Genomic DNA, 11,834 nt, shown 5'->3' with positions numbered 1-11,834 from the left:
TCGTTACAATTTATGATCTCATTCAACTTCATGCAAAGTTGACACTTTTTCATAACAGATAAAAGCACTTATTGGCTGATGTAACTCTGTGTCAGAAGGATCATTTGTGTCTGAAACCATGTAACAGGTGAAAAGGAGACCTGAGCTCTCGCCTCAAAGCCCAGGGAATCACAGGGTCAGTCCCTGCTCTGTCACTGCAAGCGCCTCATGCTTATACATCCTCAGTACATTCATGTGGAATTTATCTATCTATCTATCTATCTATCTATCTATCTATCTATCTAAGCACACCTACCAACATGTTAACACTGTCATCAACACACACATCAGCCTCCCAGCAATAATGCTTTTGAACCAGAAGTCTTGTGAGCCATGTGACAAGAAAACTAAAGACCCGTCATAAATCTCTGTCCTTGTCCCCCTGCTGTGTGTCCAGAGGAGTGCTCAGGCCTCTGGATGATCTGTGGTCATGCTCGTCAGCACCGTAGTGTCAGAAAGCTCCAGAGTGCAGCGGACACCTCAGCAGAACCTCCGAGAGCCCAGGGGTGATGACGTCACAGGTGCCCACACAACCAATAACCAATAACGGCCCAGCGGCTGCTTACTGGAAAGGCTTGTCTTTACAGCGAAAGGGGGACACTTACTGGAACTGGGCGTGTGAGGTGCGAATCAACTGGTGTTCATGGGGTACTTTTGAGAGGAAACTCCATGAGGAGAGGTTGATGACGCTTTGACAATGCATCACTCTGGCGCAGAAATGCAAAATCCTTAATAATGACTTATTTGCAGTATTTGAAGAGATTGGTTCCAAAACACAATATCTCCATTTTTAAGAATATTTATAAGTCAACTTTAATTGCGCATTTTAGGTAATATCAATAAAATTGTAGTTATGTTGTTTTGATTGAGTAAACATAAATATTATAACAATAACTCAATTGCAGTTCCACTAATATTATCTGTAAAACTAAATGTAAAAATGTATTTATAAAACCTGTTAAAATGGAGGATATAGCATTTTGGAATCAAACGCTTCATTTGTAGTTGGTGATTCATGTGTTTTATTGCATTATTTATTAATTAATTATTTGTCAAAACTAGACAGATGTGTTAGGATAGTCGGTGTTGCAGCAGCGCCCTTGTCAACCACTTAGAAATTCGTTTTGGTAAAAAAAAATAAAGGCTTTGTATGTTTGAGAATCATTTAGGTATGGGATTGTACTACCAGTAACATTGCACCAATGTATTTCCTCAATTACATCAGAACAAAAAGCTTACATGATGATGACATTTAACATTTTACCAATGTGCAACTTAAGGCTAGACTCTAGCCACAACCTTTTGTGTGTGGTGGTGGTGGTGGTGGTGGTGGTGGCCGTCACACAGCAGGCTGCATGGTCTCAGGGATTCCCAGGTGCTGCCGCACTCACTTCTCTCTCCTACCTCCATCTGTTTCCCGAGCACAGAGGTGGCCAGCCTACGTGTGGCAGCATGCTCTTTCTCACATCTGTGTGTGTGTGTGTGTGTGTGTGTGTGTGTGTAACCAACGCGTCACTTGTCACTTGTGAGCTCCTGGATGTGGTGGAAGGGCGGCCATTTGAGGTTGTGGTTTGGGGGTCGACCTTTTCATTTCTTTAGAAGACTGAGATGCAAAGATGGTCCGTCACCACTGTGCTGCTGGTTTGCCATTTTTGGGGAATCCGAAACTTAAAAACGCATACTGATTTAGGACACACGCCCGCACACACACACACACACACACACACACACACACACACACACACACACACACACACACACACACACACACACACACACACTAACAAATACACAGACAAAACACACACAAACACACACATACATACATATGCATTTCCAGTTGAAGCACATATTGCGTGTGTATGTGTAATAAACTGTTGACATGGCTTGAATGATGGCTGGCTATGCTGCAGGATCTGTTATGTAATCGTGTAATCTCTTTTCCATGCGAGTCAATCACGGCCACAGAACTGGCACACTGACCCCCTTCTCCGCCTGCCTTTGAATCATCAGCGCAATCTTCAATTTTTGTTGGAGCACCATGACAAAATGAAAAGGCACAAGACAAGCCAGACCATCTTCTCCCCGGGTCGAACTGCTGAGCCTGACAATCAGTAGCGAGTGAAACTCCTGCTCTCTGCCCAAAAATTGCTCTTGCGGCAGCCACCGCCAAAAAACGCTGACCTCTCTCCCAGTAGCCCTAATAAGGAAATGGACTTGTTACCACCAATATTTATTTTCCTCTGAAATGCTAGTCAGCAGCACGGACGCTGCCAGTCCTGTGGTTAGGCTGTCTTCTCTTGCAGGCCTGAGCAAAGAAAGAAAGAAAGAAAGAAAGAAAGAAGGAAAGAAAGAAAGAAAAAGAAAGAAAGAAATGCGTCCCTGCCAAAACCACTCATTTGTTTCCTGTGTTGCAGGGGTATGGGATTTGTCATTTTAAAGCCATAAATCGTCGGAGAGAATTTCAAATTGGATCCGCAGAGTTTTTTTGGATGCTAGTGGCTTGTCTCGATGGTCAGGGATACTTGTTTACTTGTTTTGTCGTTGTACGTGTTCTTTTACAGTGGTCAGAACCGGCATCCACGCTTCACGGGAGAGACGGGATCGGAAAACCACCAGGGAAGCTTCCTGCGCCAGGAACGTTTAAGGAAAGCAGTTACGTCTGAGAAGTAAGTTGGGAAAAGGGGCAGAAGCAGAAAGGCTGAATTGTAACACTTTGAATGGGCCATTGTGCTTGGCCTCCGCACACAACCATTCTCGGCTTTAGCAGGAGAGGTTTGAGGATGATCACTAACAACACAACCCTAATATTATGTTGAGGAAAAAAAGTATTTTGATCTACTTTGATCTACTGGGTCCTTGGAGATGAGTTGTAAACTGGTGTATGTGTGGATAACATGAGTGACTGTTTGTGTGTGTGTGTATGTGTGTGTGTGTGTGTGTATGTGTGTGTGTGTGTGTGTGTGTGTGTGTGTGGTGTGTGTGTGTGTGTGTGTGGTGTGTGTGTACTCTGTGGGTGTGTATGAGTATCTATAACTGATGTCCCCTCTTGTGACAGGGACTGTGTGGGTGCAGTGACATCACAGCAGGTCACGGGCCGCCTGAGGAGCAGTAACACCAATTTCACAGCCCCACATGATGATGTGTGGTTGGGGTGGGGGGGGGGGCACAGGGACAGACGCAGAGTGTGTGCATGTGGGTGAGCGACTGTGGTTAGGTGAGGTTGAAGGGGGACACAGGGAAAGACATGGTATGTGTGTGTGTGTGTGCGTGCGTGTAGAACGCCCACGTCCTGCTCTTTAAGAGATGACATTTGCTTAGGCTTCGCTTCTCTGTTTTTGCTCACTAAACACATACCAGCAGGGCGCCAAGTTTCTCACATACACACACACACACACACACACACACACACACACACAAATACACACACACGTCACGTTACACTTCACATTTGTCTCGCACAGAATGCAGAAGAAATACACACATCAGCTTCCACTGAGATGCTCATTGTTTTTCCTTAACCACTGCATGGCATTGCACACACCCTGTCTTTCAGTTTGCTTAAAGCGAGAGTATATATATGTGTGTGTAAGGGAGAGAGAGAGTAAGAGAGAGAGTGAGAGAGAGTAAGAGAGAGAGTGAGAGAGAGTGAGTGAGAGAGTAATGCACCATTCAAGCCCCACATACAGTTTAGCGTCACCTGCTGCCAAGGCTAAATGATTTGTCCTTCTAATTCATTGTCAAACAATGCTCTCATATCTATGTCAGCCCTGGTCCTTCGACCACAGAGGACTGTACAGTATGCATTCTTGTCTGAGTGGTTAGTGTGTGTGTGTGTGTGTGTGTGTGTGTATGTGTGTGTTTGCACACTGCATTTTATTTCAGCGTTTGATTGGGAACAGATTGAAACCTGGAGCCCGGAGCGCTAGGCAGGAGGGCCTTTGTCCAAATGAATGACTTGAAACTCTTAATTAAGTGCACAAGCATAGTTGGGGGGGAGGGGGGGGATCTGGCTTCACTCTGCAGACCACCGTGAATTCCTCAATCCAGTCCCAATCTGCAGGGCAGGAGGTCCCTGGGCAGGGGAGACCTGCAGATGGGCTCACTTAGGTGTGTGTGTGCTGCTTCAGCCCCTGTGAGAGTCCACATCGTACCTTTCCACTGGAGATATGATCAGGACACACACACACACACTCACTCACTCTCTCTCTCTCTCACACACACACACACACACACACACACACACAGACACACACACACTGACCTTACAAGGGAAATCTCGGCCAGATGAAAAGAAAATACACTCAATACAGTTTCCACATGTCCAGCGAAGGTGCAAAATCTGGTTCGGATTTGTTCATGTGTGTGTATGTGTGTGTGTGTGTGTGTGCGTGTGTGTTTATACACTGTACACCAGGGTCCGTGTGGTGTGGATGATCTTCAGCGAGAAGGAAATAACCTTTTCCCAAGCTCTCATCACCCTCCTTCTGATATTCCACACCTCCGACCCGGCGAAATTAGTTTTGAGTGTGAGAAAGCGGCAGCATTGAGTGGCGGCGTATCTCCCTCTCTTCCTTCCCGCGGTTTTCCAGAGTTAATCCCTCGCTCTGGCCACTTCCTTCCCAGAACAGCCAGGCCTTTCTTAAGAAAACAGGGCCAATCCAGCATCTTGGAAATCCCTCCACTTTCTTCCTTAGTGCGCTGTGATGGAAAAGTTGTTGATGTTCCTTATTGGATTTGGGTCCATGAAACCAAAGCCGCGTAGGCAGTACTCTGGGAAAGACACGGCACAGATAGGGAAAGTCGGATGGTTGATGTCAGAGGAGGTGGGAGCAGGGTGGAGGTGTAGAAAAATAATCCCACTTTATTTTCCGTCACACGTTCACCTCTAATGAAACGGCACATTAATGGCAACAAATGAGACGTGTCCTGTGCGGTTGAAGAGGTCGTTGGCTGGATCTGATTGAGTTTTCTGCAGTAGTTTTGTATCAAAGCAGCTCACTACTGTTTCACTTTTGGTTTCGCCGTCAAGTGAAGAATCTGGTCAATGTGCTTTTGTCTGTGAGGTTCCGTTGGATGAGTTTCTGTAAATTTTACAAGACGTCAAGATAAACACTATGTGACACACCACTACAACTTATAAAGTTTGTTCATCACATTATGCTTGCTAATTTTGTTCTTCTTAATCTGCAGAACGTGTAGATTTAACTGCACCGCTGATGATGGCTAAGGCCGGCTGCAGACTTCTGACGTGGCGTGTTAACATGTCCCATGTTAACAGGTTAGAGGTTGCCCACTGCCTGCGTGTCACGCAGGTCTCAGGCACGGCTCAAGCCGCACTAAAAACGTGTGCATGCTAGAAATAGGACCGGCGCATATTTTTCAATTTTTGTTGGAAGCATTTCCATTCAAAAGAGACAGTGAAGAGATGCTTAATAGGCAGAGGGGCCGCCGCAGTGCCGCGTCAGACATATTTCTGGTGTGAATAGAGATAGAAAACGCCACGCAACTGACACGCAACTGACACGCCACAGACACGCCACGCTCACGCCACGCTCACGCCACGCTCACGCCACAGACACGCCACGCTCACGCCACAGACACGCCACGCTCACGCCACGCTCACGCCACGCTCACGCCACGCTCACGCCACAGACACGCCACGCTCACGCCACGCTCACGCCACGCTCACGCCACAGACACACCACGCTCACGCCACAGACACGCCACGCTCACGCCACGCTCACGCCACGCTCACGCCACAGACACGCCACGCTCACGCCACGCTCACGCCACGCTCACGCCACAGACACGCCACGCTCACGCCACAGACACGCCACGCTCACGCCACGCTCACGCCACGCTCACGCCACGCTCACGCCACGCCGGCAGTCTGCAGCCAGCCCAAGTGTACATGAGCATTGTCAAGTCAAAAGAGGAGGATTGGTGTAGCAGCGGTGATGTCACTTACACCTGGGTTTGACCCTGTTGTGAGTCTGTGTTGCTTCGGATGAAAGCTTCTGCTAAATATCATTCAACTTTAACTTTAGCTTGAAATGTTCCGACGGATAAGAAAGGATATGTACTCAGTGAACGGCTGAAGGGGGACCACAGGAAACGCATCACAGATGTGGCGTCCGGTTTCCCCTCTCCCCCCAGGGACTCCAGGGCCTTCCCCATGGCCGTCACGATCACCGTGAAAATAGTTGATTGAGAACAACCAGTCAAAACAAAAAGAACTGCCACAGAGTGCGGGGCAATCTGGTAAAAAAGTGTATGTGTGTGTGTGTGTGTGTGTGTGTGTGTGTGTGTGTGTGTGTGTGTGTGTTATCCTACACAAAGAACCTGATCATCTGAGAACATGTGAATGTGGAACCCCACAGGACACAGTATTGAATGGATTTAGCTTTTTGGTTCGTTTTGGAAAAAAGGTTAAAACAGTGTACAACAACACAGGATTTTCTGTATGTAGAGTTAAATGCATGCGGGTACTGTAAATTTAACTTGTGGACCAAGCGAAATTGTGGAGAGCAAGATAGAAGGAACATGCAGATGCATGGAAAAGGACAGAGTCTGAAGGAGACAATTACCGAAGAAACTAAAGAAACCAGAATGGCAGGAGGAAGAGAATGAGACAGAGAGAGACAAATAGAGAGGAAGAGAGAGAGGAAGAGAAAAAGACAACAGAGAGAAAGAGAAAGGAAGAGAAAGAGAGAGAGAGAGAGATAGAGAGAGAGAGAGAGAGACAGAGAGAGAATGTGTTCATCCCCCATGTCCACTTCCTTTCCACACCCCTGTTATTCACTCCTGAGTTGAGTATCCCACTGACCGTGAGAGTCAGGTCCACTAGCGCTGTGAGCCTGGGGTGGCGTGCGAGTGGCTCTAATGACCGTCCACCCCCCCCCACACACCCCACACACACCCCACACACACCCCGCATCTAATGACAGGCCATAGAGAGGAGCGTGCGCGCTGCCCGGAGCCCCGCTCCAGACTGGGGTCAGCAGCTGAGACACAACCTGATCTGCCTGATCGCCCACCCTGCCAGCGCCTCCTCAGTCCAGCACCACATGCAATTAAAACAGAATCTGCCCCCATAAAACTGCCCCTGCAGCATACACAGACTCTTACGAATGGCCAGGCACCTGCCAAAACTGTTGAAGTGTCCCTGGAGAAGCGACACCAGTCTGGGCCGTACATGGATGTTCCCTGGTGCTATGCTGACGCGCAAGCTGATTTAGGATCAGCTGTTTTTCATGCTGCTCCTCACTTTAGTCTTCAAGAAAACAACAAAACTGACCTGGACTGAAATGCCACCACACGCATTTTTTGCTGCCCAGGCAAGTGTGTGTTATAAAACTGTGAGGGGAAATAAATCTCTCTTTCTCTTTCTATCATACACACTCTTACAAACACACAGATACTCTCTCTCTCTTTCTCTCTCTCGCTCCCTCCCTCTCTTTCTGTATCTCTTATTACACTCTCTCTCTCTCTCTCTCTCTTACACACAAACACACATGGACATTCACACACACACACAAACACACACACACACACACACAGGAAGGAGAGATGAAGGGGTCCCACTACCCCCCGCCCTCCCATGCGGTTCACTTCCTGGCAGGGGCAGGTTGGGGGGAGTGCAGAGCTTACATGCTTACTTGCTCAATCTTCACAATGCTTCTGCACACAGAGTTTATACACCACATTACAGTCACTGCCAGCCTCAAACACCTACTCCCTCACCGTGCAAAAAGCACGAAAAAAAAAGAAAAACACCCACCCACACACGCACACACACACACGCATACGAATGCACACGCACACCCACACACGCACACACACACACGCATACGAATGCACACGCACACCCACACACGCACACACACACACACATACGAATGCACACGCACACCCACACACGCACACACACACACGCATACGAATGCACACGCACACACACACACACACACACACACACACACACACACACACACACACACATACACAGACACACACACACACATACACACACAGACACACACGCATGTACACACACACAGACACACACGCATGCACACACACAAACAGACTATATCCCCAAAGTCACACAAAGCAGCAGCCCACTGCTTGCCTCTGCCTGCCTGTCTGGCCTTGTCTCGTCTTCACTGAGAGGGGATTCTTACTCGGGGCACAATATAGTGCATTCATCCACGCTCAACAAAGATGGGTTATGTTCATCTCCGCAAACATCGCCCCAGATACGGCCGCCGCCTCCCTTATCTTCTCCAAACAGTCTCCACTCTGCTGCGGAGGGAGCGGAGTGGAGTCTTCCTCTGACCAGACAGCTGAAGCCAAAGCAACAAGAACAATGTCATCTCTTACGTGCCTGTTCTAGAACACTCCGAGGTTGACAAGCTGCGCTTCACTAAGCCCAGAGACCTCTATCTCTATGCGGCTCTGGCTCAACCCCCTCTGTGGCAAATGTTAAATATTCTAAAGGTTCCAAGCCTCCTCATTCCGAATCCGAGATTCTAAAATACAGAGATCTCTGTGCGCACACGCTGATCCTTGGCTGAGAGAAAGAACCGTATAAAAGCACCACTGGAACTGTTATGGGCTCTGTGTAAACTGGAAGAGAGTTGGTAGATGGGCCAAAGAGGTCCTTCTGGGTCTCTCCGGAATGCTAAGCCACACGCAGAATGGATAGATGAGCAAGCTTACTTTAAAATAGAACTTAGGTGGGTATTGTGTACTGCCAATTACACTTAAGCTCCCTTGCCCATCCGTCTGACACCTTGAGTTTCCAGCACTCAGGGTTTTTTTTGTTTGCTCTAAGTCTGGCCGTGCCAAAGCTCTGTCTCCCCTGGCAAATTTGGCTAGCTGTGGGAGAGCTTTATGCAAACCGCCCTCACACACACACACACAGGGGAGTGGTGTGTTGGCTTAAGCCTGACCCAGGGCTTGGGTGGGAGTGTGTGAGTGTTTACTGTCTATGCGCAGCCCAAGCATGGGCACACACACACACATACACACACACACACACACACACACACACACACATACTTTTTTTACTCATTCACATTCACACACATTCTTTTTTTACTCATGTATATATCCCTCACTCTCATTCCATCTCTCTCTCTCTCTCTATTTATATATATATCTTCTCCTTGCCTTCCACCCATTATAGGAACGATTGTTCTTGGCAGAAATTTGGTTTGGTTGCATACCCACGAAGCAAGCTCAGTTGATTGTATGTTTTGGGAACATCTTATATTTGAGTAGTGCAGAGTGGGCTTCAAATGTTGCACTGTGAAAGTTTTGCAAATGTTGCCTTATGACAAAGCTTCTTTTTAAGTGAACATGCAATGAGTCACCAGTACGGGCAGGCACGCTCCCTCAACCACTTTGACATTTCAGTGCCATTTCAGTCCCCTGCTTCATCTGAAAAACTTTATCTCCGATCTTCACACTGTGGTCTCATAGAGTGACTCACCTAACATTGATGTGGCTTTGGGTTTTATATCAATATTGATATCATACCGTAAATAACTACTACTTTTTATTTACCCTTTTCAGGTAGGTCATTGTAGTTATTTTATCTTCGGCCCATTTTCTAAGACAATATTGCGTTTTGGATTGACTGGTCTCCCTTGAACAACCTCAAGGGGACATTTGCAGTATGTGACACTTGCCTGAGGCTGTGACTTCCGAAGACATTCCACGGCCTGTAAACCCATTGCCCCCAAATCTGTCGCTCAACCACAGCAGTCGACCTTTCTGTTCTGACAATTAGCATGGCATGAGAAAGAATGGCAGAAATACAGAGAGAGAGAGAGAGAGAGAGAGAGAGAGATCAGTCCAATATTTACCAGTATTTTGTGGATACTAAGCTTAAGTAATGTGTTACCAAAATGTTGGTTTTATATCATTATTAATAAATTTATAAGTATTTTGATGCATTGTAACAATTAACAGAGAACGTAACATATTAACTGCTCATAAAGCATTATTATGTAGTGTACAACTGCTATAAATGTATATATAAATATGCCCGATAGAGAGTTGTTGGTGAATAAGCAGCATGTAACATAAGGAAAAGTTGGTGTGCCATTATCAAAAAATAAAACAGGTTTTATTATGCATTCTGATTAGGGTTGGGTGTTGTTTGGGTTTTATCCGATACCGGTGCTAAATCGATACTTTTTAAAACGGTGCCGATGCCAAAACGGTGCCTAAAAATTGGTCCAAAGCATGAACTGCTTTTTTTATTGCTAAGACAAATTTGAACATTAAATTGAATCATTATATTCAATTTACTATCAATATCTCATTGCTTCTATACATAATAAATTTAAATGTTAAACAACTTGCTATGGATGCTCACATGGCAAGCTCCAGTGGAACTGCCAGGTCATGGATAATGGCATTTGCAAGTAACCTAATCTAATGTCGACCAGATTCGAATCCAACTGTGCGCAGGGCCGAGCCGTGCAATTCAATGCACAAAGACCAGACTCAGCACACGGCCGGATTCGAACCGGCGAACAGCTGCACCTCAGAGCAGAAGTTGAGTGTGTTGACAATTGAGCTAAAATCCCCAGGTTAAAAAGCAACTCCGACGGCCATGGGCGGATTATGAACTTTCGGGCCCCTGGGCCCAGGTTTATTAAGGGCCCCCCACTTATTGTCATATATGTGGGAGGGGGGGTTTGGGGGTCCTCCCCCAGAATTTTTTAAATTTGTTTGATGCGATTTCCTGTATTCTGGTGCATTTTGGGGATGGCCAATACTAAATTCAATCAGATTCATAGCCTACATCCTGATTTGTTGATATTGAGGCAATGATTAGATGCAAAGGCTTGGGCTTCAGGGCCCCCTGACCCCTTGGGCCCCTGGGCCTGGGCCCGGTAGGCCCATGCAGTAATCCATCCCTGCCGACGGCAGTTCAGGGTTTGTGCCCTTATATTTTGTAGCGAGATATAGGCACTATTAATTCAAAACTTTGGTTTGGTAACCAAAGAATACTGCTGAGCTTGTGTAAGCTACGATTTAGTTTGACCAGACCAAACTGTACTAAATAATGTCTAAACGTCTCTCTTTAGCACCCCCGCTGGCTAGTTCGCACCTCAGAAACGTACCTGGTGGTACATTACATTACATTACATTTGGCTGACGCATTTTTAGCCAAAGCGACTAACAACATGGTAAACAGTTTAAGTTTTAGAGCAATTCTCAACAATTTTAGGACAATTTAAAAAACATTAGAGTACAGTAAGAATAACGTTTCCCAGGGGAACGTTTCGGAACGTTGATTCTAAAACCTGCATTTTTATTTGTGTTTGTCCCCAGGAAATGCCTTAGGAACGCACCTGTTTGTTTATGCAGTTCCATACAGGTATAGTGCTAGTAAAGCTATAGACAGACACCCATAAAGCACCTGGTAGGGAGTAAACATACTGTTAGTGCTGATGGACACATTGGTGTGAAATGAGGGAGCTCATAACTACTATTGCAACATAGCCTCCAGGCTGTTACTGTAGGCCTCGGTCGAGATGGAGGAGGTGAACTCAGTGGCACTGTCTACTAGTTTGGGAATGCAGTGCACTGGAGCAAGAGCTTTCCACCAGTCAATCACCTCTTCCCCTCCCCTCCCCTCCGCTCAGCAATAGCCTACAGAGATTAGGAGGGGGACGCACTCATTCATTTGAACTTTCCAGCTGTGTTTTTGTTTTGTTTTTTCTCCATCCCTCCCTCCATCCCTCCCTTTTTATGCTCCAGGTTTTTATGAC

The 11,834-nt window shown here is 46.6% G+C and overlaps 1 protein-coding gene across 1 annotated transcript in view; it reads left to right on the top strand.

The window, feature by feature from the left end:
* The first annotated feature begins 2,393 nt into the window (after nucleotides 1-2,393).
* Nucleotides 2,394-11,834, top strand: part of LOC121724925 (sterile alpha motif domain-containing protein 3-like) — a 64,496-nt gene continuing 55,055 nt past the window's right edge. Inside the window, exons 1-2 of the mRNA XM_042111870.1 lie at nucleotides 2,394-2,458; nucleotides 2,604-2,708. The gene's annotated coding sequence lies outside the window, so the exon portion shown is untranslated. The remainder of the gene's footprint in view (nucleotides 2,459-2,603; nucleotides 2,709-11,834) is intronic.

This window comes from Alosa sapidissima, chromosome 12 (genome assembly GCF_018492685.1).
Source record: "Alosa sapidissima isolate fAloSap1 chromosome 12, fAloSap1.pri, whole genome shotgun sequence".
In the NCBI taxonomy this organism is placed as follows: Eukaryota; Metazoa; Chordata; class Actinopteri; order Clupeiformes; family Clupeidae; genus Alosa; species Alosa sapidissima.
This window is presented reverse-complemented; position numbering and strand designations above follow the sequence as displayed.